The sequence below is a fragment of the Magnolia sinica genome, chromosome 19 (assembly GCF_029962835.1).
Source record: "Magnolia sinica isolate HGM2019 chromosome 19, MsV1, whole genome shotgun sequence".
Lineage (NCBI taxonomy): Eukaryota > Viridiplantae > Streptophyta > Magnoliopsida > Magnoliales > Magnoliaceae > Magnolia > Magnolia sinica.
In genome coordinates this window covers 1,988,243-2,001,007 of record NC_080591.1, presented here as the reverse complement: position 1 = coordinate 2,001,007, position 12,765 = coordinate 1,988,243, and positions in this window count along the sequence as shown.

The window sequence follows — 12,765 nt, the reverse complement described above, 5'->3', positions numbered from 1 at the left end:
GAGCAGATTCTGTCGGCAATCTAGTCGAATGATAAAAATCATCGGACATGAATGAATGTGATGCACTGGAATCAAACAGTACACGTGTAATACATGCGGAGACGGAAAGAATACCCTCAATGACTCCTCCAGATGACTGTGGATCCTGCTGAGCCGCCTAGAACCTAGCCTGAGCTGGCTGAGGAGGTGTCTGTCCCCTCTGAGGTCCCTGGTGCTGCTGCTGCATTTGCGGCAGCCTATACTACTGTTTCTGCTGCTGCTGGGTCCTCGACAACTGAGGTGGCTGCGGTCGCTGCTATGCTGGAGGCTGCCGCTGAGGTTGCTACTGCACTGGGGGCTGCTGCAGTGCTCTCGGTGGCTGTAGATGAGGGCGAGGGCACTCAGACAGGCGGTGCCCTATCCCACTACATCCAAAATAAGTCCCTGTAAATGACTGCTGGGGTGGCGCTGGAGGTGCTGCTGGGGCTCTAGCAGGAAGGTGGCTCTTGAACCTCTGTAGCTGTCAATGCTGCAGGAAGCTACTAGAGGGGGTTTGCCTCTTCCGATTCTGACCTCTCCTCTGATCTCGATGGCTCTGCGAGCCGGCCCACTCAGTCTCGTAAATCTGGGCCCTCCGCACTACTGCCAGAAAGGTCGGAAGCTTATGCCCAATCACACGGCCTCGAAGACCGTAACGCAAGCTGTTCTCGAAACGGTGGGCCTTCCGCCCCTCATCATCAACCATATACGGTGCGAACCTCGATAGCGCTACGAAACGGGCCGCGTACTGCGCCACAGTCATGTCTCCCTGCACCAGAGTCTCGAACTCCAGTGCTCTTTGACATCGTATGTGATCAGGAAAATACTGCTCCTCGAATCGGTCGATAAAGTCCTCCCATGTCCAAACATAGTCAGGTCCTACGACGTCGGTAACGGAGGTCCATTAGTGCTCGGCCTCGCTTTAGAAAAGAAACACTGCCAACTGGACTCGTTGCTCGGTCGTACATGACATGGTATCAAATATCTTCTCCACATTGGAGCACCACCTCTCAGCTATGTCGGATCTGGCTCGCCCTGGAAACGCGGAGGATCAAGATGTTTGAACTCTCGAAGAAGGGCACTCGTGCGCTCCTGCTTGGCCTGGGCTAGAGAAACAACTGGGCGCCTGCCCTGCCCCTGAAGCGCAGCAGTCACAGCCTGTAACATCTGCTGTAACTGCGAGGCACTCACAGGCATGGTTGGGTATGCACCGGCCTCGGGTGGAGGAACGACATCCTCAGGCAGGGGAGCAGGGATCTCTGGAGGTGAAACGGGAGGCGCAGGTGGTAAAGCTGGAGCCTCGGGTGGTGGAGCGGGGTGCGCTCGGGTCACTCTCCTGGGCGGCGTGTCCTATAGGAAAGAACAATTACGTCAATCACCCTTGAGAATCGCACTTGAAACCTAATCGCCCTAAACTCATAGCAAACATGTGATGTTGTTCTCGGTTATTCCCAAGTTATGCTTTGATACCAACTTCTGTCACCCCCCGAACTCGGAAACCCGGCTCACAAAATTTTTGATCGCCGAATCCGGCGCCGACAGCCTCTTTAGAACCCGTTTTTGGCTCCCGGCACCCATTCACCAGGTTCCGATCCTGGGATACTATAAGGAGGATTTATAATCATCAGTCTGATTCATAATGAGCATAACCAAAAGCATAACCCACGAACAATAACCACAAGAACACCATCACAAAATCCACTATGATAAAAAACTTTTGAGTACAATGCGTATAAAAGGAAAATACAAGATGATGATAATAACAGGAACTCCAAAAGCTCGACTGCATGCTCCAACTCTGACAAGGATACGGTTGCGTCCTGGCGTCACTTGCACGCATCGATCGTGCTTAAGCTTATAAAAAGCTTAGAGGGTGGTGTAAGTGTGTGCGTAATATAAGCATACTAAGAATGAAAGGTCAGAGTAATGCGGAATTATGGTGATGAGTACATGAATGCAATCAACCGTACCAAGGCTATGCGGTGCAAGATATGAATGCTATCGGCCATAACACGGCCATGCGATGCGAGATGCAACTCAAGCATGTCAATCCTCATCATATAGCAGTACAGTTCTCATTCTGGATAATCACTGGGGTTTAGTACACTCCAAGAGGCATTGCCGCTCTCCAAGCCGCACAGTCCAAGTGAGTGTAAGAAACCTCACTATCCGCCTGGCCAATAGTCTGCCAATACCTATCCGGCACGTCGATAGCGGACCCATTCACGAGCTGGTCAAACTCAGCCTAGTATTGCCCCCTACCCTCGGGCGAGTAAGGCCACACCCCTTTCCAACCGACCACGACACAGTGGGAGACGCGGCCTCCTGGTATTCAGCCCTCGTGCGCTCATATATCCACTCGGTCTCGATATTAGAGTCATCCTATGGTACCATCGGGTTTAAGAATTTTCACCCAGAGACATCTATGGCTCCCGTATGCTAGAACCAAATATTTTCGGTATCCAACCCATCCACCCACGATGTGTCTGTAGAGGCTATGGCCCTGATGTTGCTAGGACATACAATAATCATGATCACACAAATGCAAGTGCATGAATCACCTTACCAAACATGCAACAATCCTGTGCGTACTGAGTACTCATGTGGGACGACTCCGCTTATCAGGGAGCCTATAACGATCTGCCCGAAAGCATATGCTATGATCAGTCACTTCTCATATCAGGCATACATATGATGCATATGATCATGAATCATGGATCTATGCTATACATGTTATGTGGTGATGGGCTCTGATCAAAATGAAGATGGGCCTAGACGGCCTATATACTACAGGTATGGGCCTATTAATGGGCCTTAGGGAGAGTCGTAATGCGGACATTTAACCAACATTATCCTCACAATGTGGACATTAAACCAACATTGCTCCCAAGGGATGGCCTTTCATGAATCACACATTGCAATGGGCCTTTTGTATATCCTATTGGGCCTCGACCCAAGGACCGAAATACATCAAATGGGCTATATAGCATGAGCCCCATATCTATATCAAGGTAGGCCTCAATGGGCCTCATAATATGGGCCTTATACAAATCAAGGTGGGTCTTGTATGTCTCAAGGTGGGCCTCAATGGACGGCCCACAAACACACCAAGATAGGCCTTATCACATGGCCTTAAAATATTTTCCAAAATGATTGGACGGTTTGGATGAAACACATGCTTCATGGTGGGGCCCACACTAATAGAGGGTGTGGACTACAATACATACTTAAGTGGGTCCCAAGTGGGGCCTACCATAATGTTTATTTTCCATCCATTCCATTGACAAGGTCACTCAGACCTGGGGCCCACAGTAATATTTATTTTCCACCCAACCTGAGCCCAATGTAATGTTTATTTGCCATCCAACTATTCATAAGGTCACTTGGACCAGGTAGGGCCCATTGTAATATTTATTTTCTACCCAACCTTTTGATAAGGTCACACGTGACCTAGGCCCACTGTAATGTATATTTGCCACACAACCCGTTCAGGGTCACGTGGACCTGGGGTAGGGCCCATTGGATTGGGGCCCATAAGAGTGTTTATTTCCCACCCAAGCTGTTTATAAGGTCACACGGTCAGGGGGCGGGGGCCCACCGTAATATTTATTTATTTATTATTATTATTATTTTGTCATGAGGACAGGGAGCCCACCGTGATGTGGTTCACAAATCCAGCCCACTCATTGGGTGCGTCCCACTTGGCTGAAGGTTCAGGCCAAGTTTCAGCCGCATCCAAATTTCAGGTAGGCCCCACCAAGTGTTTTTATATGTTTAGGCATGTCTTCACACGATTTAAATGACGTGGCCCACCTAAGTTCCGTATACGGCTGATTTTTGGGGTGGACACCTGGCCTGTGGGGACCCATCAAATGCATGGTGTTGATTTTCGAAACGCATCATGGTGGGGCCCACAACTGGAGTTGTGAGGGCCAGCCCACCGTCCGTCCGCCAGCGCTGCAGGCAGCGCCTGCGCGTCCCTGGCATGTCAGCGGCAGCAGCGTTGCCTGCTTGTTTGGTTTTTTTTTTTTTTTTAAATGAAAAATTCGATGGTTTTTTCCTTGCAGGGCCCACATCAGATGAATCCACTCCAACCATTGGATTCCACGGTCCAAGACCGACCAAATGAGTCCAATATGCGGCCTGTTTTTGGCGAGAAAAATGATCCAGGTGGTTTTCAACGGTAAACACCACTATTTCCTATGGTATGGCCCACTCGAGAATCAGATTGGTCCCAAAATTTGGCTCAACGCCTAAAATGATCTGAGGAAGAGGATGGACGACTTAGATTAAGTACCTGCATCAAGGTGGGGCCGGCATGGATAGCTCACTCTAAAAAGGCCTTTTTTTTTGTAAGCTTGTAAGTACACACCACTGTCAGTATACACACTCCGTGCTGGCCACGCCTGTCCTCACGTCCAGCAACGTCTCTGGACACTGGACGGCGTGGATGTTCTCAGCATCGTGGTGGGCCCCACATGTACGTGGCCCACCTGCAAGTATATAAATATATAATATATATCTTATATTATATATATACAATATATATTATATTATATATATCATATATATTATATATATTATATATAAAGAAAGGTGTATTGGATCCATCTAAACAGTGGATGGTGTGGATCATCACCTGCAATAGGGTGGGCCACACCATCTGATGCTGATGGACGGGGTAGATATAACACATATTGGTAGGATCCACACCATCACAATGAAAAGAGAGAGAGAGAAAAAAATATACAGTGAGATAGAGGGACCCCGCCACTATGGGCCCCTCTTGATTAAATCACATACATCAAAATGGGTCCCACCTACAAGTGGGCCCTAAAATCGAAAATAACGGTAAATCACCCACCTTTAGGCCTTCTCCTTGCTCCCTTAGGCTCCTAAGTTCCTTGCCTTCAACTTTGATGGAGGTTGATGGGGTTTAGATGATTGAGATGGAAGATGAGAAGGTGTAAATGGAAGATGAGAAGGTGGACCACACTTGGGAGGGAGAGGTAAGCTTGGACGTATGGAGTGTCTTGGGTTGCTTGAGAGAGAGCTTAAGAAAATGGAATAAAGGAATAAAATAAGAAAAGAATGGATGGTATGGGGTGGTTTGAAAAATGGGTAAAAGAGGGATGGTTTAGATTGAAATTTTTTTAAGAAGGAATGATGAGGGAGAGAGAGGTTTGACTTGTGAGAAAAGAAGGAGTGGGGTGATTGTACTTGGATAAGGGATGCATTTATGGTTGATTGATGAGACTCGTTATAGAGATTCCATCGAGATTCGCAACGCGCGGCATTTCTTCGAAAGAAACGCAGACCGACATCTTCTAGCTTGGGTATCTTGTCGGTACGTGAGTCACGGCGTTGGAACCGCGGCGACGACGCGATCGCTAAGGTATAGGTTTCGGTTCGAACCAACTTAGGTATGCGGGACCTAGTTTAGGATCGCGTGCAAACGTCGGATACGGTGCGAAGGTTGCCGAAATTCGACCGGAAGGACCGCGTAAGCTAATGGAACGGTACGGACTAGGACACGGGTCTTACAGTTATATTTTAAATATTCAATGTTATTACAAATGAAGATTCATGAAATGGGTCCCGTGATCAAATTGTATTGTAATATATTCTGTTGCGTTTGTATACTAAGGACACAACAAATAGGTGTACGGGGTGTTTGTTAGGTTGTCGGGTGATGCAGCACATGAAATTTAAATATGATGTGCGAGATTTCAGGTTTAAGATCACGTTAGTTTAGAAACAATTACACAAATTTCATATCCCACATGAAAGTCCATACATTCAATTAAGGAGAATCTATGCGGGTCCAAGCCTACACATGATAGGGTTGGATAAATAAAAATTATGAACCAAACGATACTCAAAGATAAGAAATAATCATCCACACATGCATAGTAATCAGTCCCTAATTTAAGGGATTTAGAAATTCCAATTTGGGGAACCCTAGGGTAAGAAAAGGGGCATAAAATTGAAGATTTGAGTAACTTAGGGTTAGGTTTAGGGATTTTGGGTGAAAGCGGAGTGCAAGAGAAGAGAGAGATGAACCACAGAAGTACCGCATGCGTGGACAACAACAATGGCTCAGACGCACGTGCGTGTGATCCCGGCCGTGTTGAGGGTCAAATATTGCATATTAGATCCCAGTTATTACCTGCTTTTACGAACATGATACTGTTTAATGCCCTATTTTATTCATGTTTGTGTTGTAAGGTGAATTCACGAGCATGGACTGAAAAGAATGGTAAAAGTATAGATTTAACACTGATGTCACCAAGGTAAGGAACGGACTCCAGGAGATCGTGATCAAAGAACTTACCCGCTAGAGATCCGAGAAAATTGAAAAACTGAAGCTCAAGTAGCCCAAAAATCAGCCAGAATACAAGATCACAAGGTTCCCACCATCCGTTGGGCTCAAAACTTTATGAATGGCCTGAGGACCTCAAATTAACCGTACACGTCGAATTTTAGCTCCCGGATTCTTGTGAAAGTGACCTAACTGACAGATCAGCCCATGAATCTTTAATTTGGGGCCCACCTGACATCTGGATGTTCTTCACTTTTAGTCTTAACCCCTTAATTGAGGTGGAAAAGCGGTTGGATGGAGCAGATTTCACATATACATCAGGGTGGGACCCACTTTACGTAAGTGGTGTGCATAGAAGCCGTGCACCAAACGGACCAAGTCGGTTAGCAGGCGCTGACCCGACTTCCTTCATGAAAATGGAAACTTCCGTTTCCTGCTGCGGAAAAACAGCAACAGAGAGTTGTGGTCGACGTCCGGTAGCCACCATCATCACACATATTGCTGATCTGCACCGTCCATTCACACCAAGGGGACAAATAGACTGTACATTGCTGTGTGGCTCGATTCTCTCAGACATTAGATGTATATGAAGGTTTAAAACACAGAATGAATGGCAAGAAAGGAAGTTTTGTGGGTCACTACGGTTTTGATCCAAAACTGATCAAGTTCGACCGGTTTTCCATGCACAATCCAATGAACGGATTAGATCTTTCAAGAAATACCAAGAAATGGGCCTCACCAATGTCCAGCGTCAGTCCACAAGGCCCTGTTTTGCGTCCGGACGCAGCTCGACTTTTGCGGGCTATGGTGTGATCTTGGTGATGATCAAACGGCTGATCTGGACCGTCCATCATGTAGGCCTTCCCAAAACATCCCAAGGGACGTTATTCCTTTGGGAAGAAAGGAAGGAAAATGGGTATCTTGGCCCTGTCTTCGTGACTGTGTAACAAAGCTTATGTAGGGGAGTGCGGAACATTCCACCGACTCCAGCTACGTGAAGAAGGCTTCCACACCAACTCCAACACTTTTCGGCATGTGATTAGGTTCTCCAACCGACCTCCTTACTATATAAAAGGAAAAGAGAAAGAGAGAGGAGGGAATTCAATTCGAGGCAGACATGGAGCAGACAGAGAGAGAGAGAGTAGAGTAGTATTTATTTTTATTTTTTAATTTTTTGTTTAATTCTACTGCTTTTTATTTTAAGGATGTTTAGCCTAATCATGTTTATTCTAGGCTAAACCTCTTAGCTAGGGCTAAGAGGTGAAGCTTGTAGCGTAATGAGAGACTCTTCTTTATGCCTTTGATTTAATTTTAATTTGTGAACTGAACTTGATATTAGTTTGATTATTAAGGGATTTTTTTTTAGTTTTTAATGGTATGTTGTGACTAAAATTACAATGGGTCCGCAATAGCTGTGAATATGTTCATTTTCTTTTTTATGTTTATGACGTCAGGAAGCTCTGTTGTTCACCATCGTCTCCTGTGTATGGTCGGATGACGGTACCCTTCGTAACCTTCATACATTGTTGATTGGTTGGTAATTAGTTTAATTCTGTTGTTTACTTTGTCTCCTGGGCATGGTTTGGTGATGGAATTGATTCTAATTCATATACCTTTCATCTCTTGAAAATTATATCAAAGGAAGTTCAGTCTTGATTTTCATGGTTACACTCTTCAACCAGATGAAGATGAGACTCTAAGTCCAATTGAATTCTTGAAGCAGGCATAAGATCTCCCTGATCTCTACAAGTGGATCCTCTGAATCCCTAGTTTTTTTTCCCTGAATTCTTTAAGTTATAGATAATTATCTCATCATTATCCTCAAATTACACTTGATTTAGATTTCATCTCATTTTAGTTCTAGTTCTATTTAGTTTCAGATAATGTACAAGTATCAATCCCTTGGGATTCGACTTCGATCTTACCGAGTTTATTACTACATCACAACCCTATACTTGGGGAGTGAACAGAAGATAAGATTTTTTTTCTAAGTTTAGTTTGCTAGCTGGGTGAAGATAAAAAACTCCCAAATCTCATCTCGATTCAATGTACGATTTGTGCGTGGTGCTCCGTCGAAGTTTTTGCCCTTTTATAGGGTCAGATTCTGAAATTCTGCTATGGGGAGGAGAATTGCTATAATAGATGATTGATTCGAAGTGTAGATGATGGGGTGAGATGAGAAGAAGGGATGGTAGAAGATGCGTAGTAGATATGGCAATGGCTAGGGGCGAATCGGGATGGATGTGGCTTCGCACAACGGTAGTTAACTCTTCGATGAAGCGAGGGCTTTGTACCCAATTAAACTTCACAACTCACATAGTAGGAAAACGCAGAATTTTTATTAATCTTCAATGAATTAAAATAATTACAAGGAGTGCCTATTTATAAGAAAACCCTATATATACCCCAAAACTCGCACCATGTGCCCAACCTATTACTTGGTGATAAAGTGAACTAAAATAAAAATCAAATAAAGAAATCTAAAACGTTCATGATGTTCTAAATAATAACAATAAGCAAAACCTAAAATATGAAATCAATCCAATTAGTGGGCCACGATCATGAGATTCCATGATGACTTTTCTTAACTATCGGGCCCACTCTTTTGAACCAAACTTCATCTTCTAACTAGAAGTCCTTCCCTAGACGTCGTCATTGATGTAGATCGATGGTGGACCCCTCCTTCTTCTAGCGTACATGCGGAGGGGACGGCGTGCGTGCGCGTGTGCACGTGATGTCCCCATCATCGGGACTAGGATATATGATAGATTGAATCCTTTATTTTTTATGCGGTACCCGTCCGAGAGGTATATATTTGTTTTTATCAATAAAGTTACAGGTGTACTCATATCTTTCTTTTAACAGAGAGAGAGAGAGAGAGAGAGAGAGAGAGAGAGAGAGAGAGAGAGTACCCATTTTCATTGCTTCTTTTGTCCTCGATCACTCAATTCCCCCTTCCACCTAATTTTTAAACTAACTCTAATATGAACCGATACAATGGATATACAAAATGGATGTTATAGAGCTTTTATGGCACCATATTCCCAATCAAATATTTCATGTCGGCTAGACATGTTAAAAAAAGTTCAAAAATTAGATGCATTACTTACCACCCCTTGTGATTTGAAATCTTGACCAGTCCTTATGACAAATTTACTCTTTTAACCAATGTTGTGAAGACTAACTGTGAGAGTAAAACTGTCCAAAGCTAAATTGGTGTTTTATATAGTAAAGATAATTGCCTGTATTTTTTCAGGGCATGCATAGGTTTGCAAGTAGAGCCTATTATTCGGTAATCTAAACCTGTGGTTTGTTGAGACCCATGGTAAATGGAATAGGCTCCCAAAACATCCGTAATTAGAAGACCGCAGATAACGATACTAAAATTAATGTTCTTATGTTGAACAAGGATTGTTGTTGTCTTTATCTTTTTAACCATTTATTGCTTGTTGGGATTGTGCCATTTAAGATATTTTGGAGACATAGTTCATCTACAGTGGTTCGCAACAGAGAGATGGCTTAGATGACCTACCAGTACTGTCACTAATCAAAATTAAATATCAATCTAAACAGTAAAGCCCACCCATGTCGTATAAGTGTTCATATGCGTACTTTTGATGATTGAGACCCTCCAAATGCCGGTGCTGGCACACATGAAGATGATCCGGTACAGAACAATGATTTTCTCATCCAATATGCACTGTTGAATTGATCATAGTTAATCTTCTTCGATAAGAATTAGAGGGAGATAGTTGCTCCAGCTACTTCAAATTTCATTTTCTTTCTTTTCCACTCAACCTCGACATCTAAAGTTAAGATCAAGTATTAGGTCTTCACCAAGTAGTTCAAGCTTGTTGGAACAGTACTAGATTGAGGTAGGCATTAACTAATGCCGAGAGTAGTGTGGCTGAATCCCTTATACAATTAAAAGACTATGATTATCTTTAAAAAAAAAATCTAGTGGAATTCTCTTTTAAACCACTCTCAATATTTCTTAAGTATAGGATGTTTTTTACATTTTATTTGTTACATTTGCTTGTCTTTTTTGCCATATAAATAAGAGTATTTTGAGTGTTTCTGTAGAGATGGAGAAAAGTGGGTTTAGTATTGTAATGTAATCATATGGTAAAGAGTTTCGAGGAGTCTATGCTGCATGGACCAATCTACTAAAGCAGACACCACCATATATGCCAGCATTGCAAGAAGGGTACCACAAGGTAGATTCCCTGTCCTACAAATGAGGTTGGTGTACTAGGCAGGTGGACCACTGCACAAATTTTCAGTTGTGAAAAAATCAACTCTAGCCAATATACTTATTTTTAATATCATGGCCCAACTACTTAATGGACCACCTTTACCTTCAGGCAGTGACATCTAAATGGTGAGATCCATCCAATAGATGGTCCAATATTTCACCGTAAATGTAGGTGTCCATTTGTAATTTTGGTCATATGATTAATGTGTTTATTCCACATTTTGACCAAGTACACAAAAGTGTATGTGTTTAAGATTTTTACTGTCTGTTGTGGGTAAAAATAACGGACGGACTAAGATGACTCAAGAAGGGGAGACAACTTTCATCAAAAAGCTTGTTAAGCCATGACTCACTTGAGCTTGAAGTTGAACCGGATTCAACCAACATCAACTGCAGCCTCAATTCAAGACCAATTGCGTTCTTAGTTTGATCGACTTCGACCTCAATTTGTCCGACCCGAGCTTAGTCTGTCTAACTTTAAGCTCAACCTCAAACTTCGGTCTCGGCCCTAGTTTAAGGTTGAGTCCAGCCTTACACCTAGGCCTAGTTGGCCGCCCACCACTTGAAATCTATCAGAAATTCCTCCTTTGGATTCTCTACAGAAATCTTGGAGGAACAACCACACCTTCTCAAAATTAGCTTCCTAGTATGATATGGTATTGGGTGACGGATTCATTGCTATACCCCACACTGCCTCCAAGGGACCTATATATATACATATGCCCCTCCACTGCAAAGAAAGGTAAGCACATATCTAAGCTTACAAACCCTACCATGTGATAGGCCACTGCAAAGAAAGGTAAGCACATATCTAAGCTTACAAACCCTACCATGTGATAGACCCAAATTCCTTGGCTTGACTTTGGCATTAGAGGTATCCTTTCCCTTTCCATGCAAGGTTTTGAAGGACTCGGAGGTGCTAACCGGTTTTCTACGTCCCCACTGTTAATCTTTAGTTAAAAAGAAATTTGAGTGTATTAGGAGAATTATGTGATAAATATACATAGCTGTACGTTAATAATTTGTACAAGAAGTAGATTATCAAGTACTGCTCACAGTACCAGCACCATATGTACATGTTCACGGCATTGTGCATTTATTTGCTGGCAATACCTTATCGATGTGATACATCTAACCGTACAAAAGGCCAGTCCTGGTGATAAGATCACCAAACGCGAAAATCACGCTGATCCATGCATGAGTTACAGTAAACCTGATGATGGATCAGATCGATTCTCAGCTGTTCATTGATTTTAATGCTATGGCCCACCTATTGCTTGTATGGACCTTATTTATGTCAAGTAATATTCATGTTTATGCAAACCATCTGCATGGTTTGGACGTCTTGGCGGGAAAATAGAATGGAATTGAAAGTCCCTGATTGTGGCTCACAATGTCATATATGCAAAACCTACTTCGTTCACCATGTTCTATCCTCCATTCTAGGACCCGAGGAAGAAAAAAAAGAAAAAAAAAGAAAAAAACTACTGCACCAACAGAGAAAATTGGGACGAAATTTCAAAAATAGGATCGTGGTAATGGCTACAACGTACAACCGTTAATCGGGTGCAAAACACCATGGAGTAGTGTAAAAAAAAAATTAAAAATAAAAAAAATAAAATCATCCGGATCCAAATATGATGTGGGCCACACCTAATCAGCTTCAAGGTTTTAAGAGCAGTTTTACATTGCTCCCATTAAAGTAGATCATCGTAGTGGTTTTTTTTTTCATTTTAATTTAATTTGGATGATGTTTTTATATGACTGGTTCAAATAATGATTCTCGCTTGATGGATGGAGTGTTACAAGTAGAAGATAGCAGCCCAACAAAGATTGGGTGTTTACACCAGCTTTGTGGGTTTCTTTATTCTTGTTTGTGTGAAATCATGAACAGTTTGGGTGACAAATAAACAAAGATGTGGGTTTCAACGGTAGAAATAATTATTCCCACTGTTTTCTCACTGTTTTATATGGTGTGGTACACTTTAGGTTTTGATATGTTTCAATTTTTGGCTAATCGTTTAAAACGAGCTGAAGAAACGGATGGACAGCGTGGATAAACCACATACATTAACGATGGGCCCAACAGAGTTTACTAGTACGCAATCCGTTTTCCGCTCTGTCATGGTATCAAGCTTTTAGCTAAAAAATATATAAAAAAGAGAAAGGA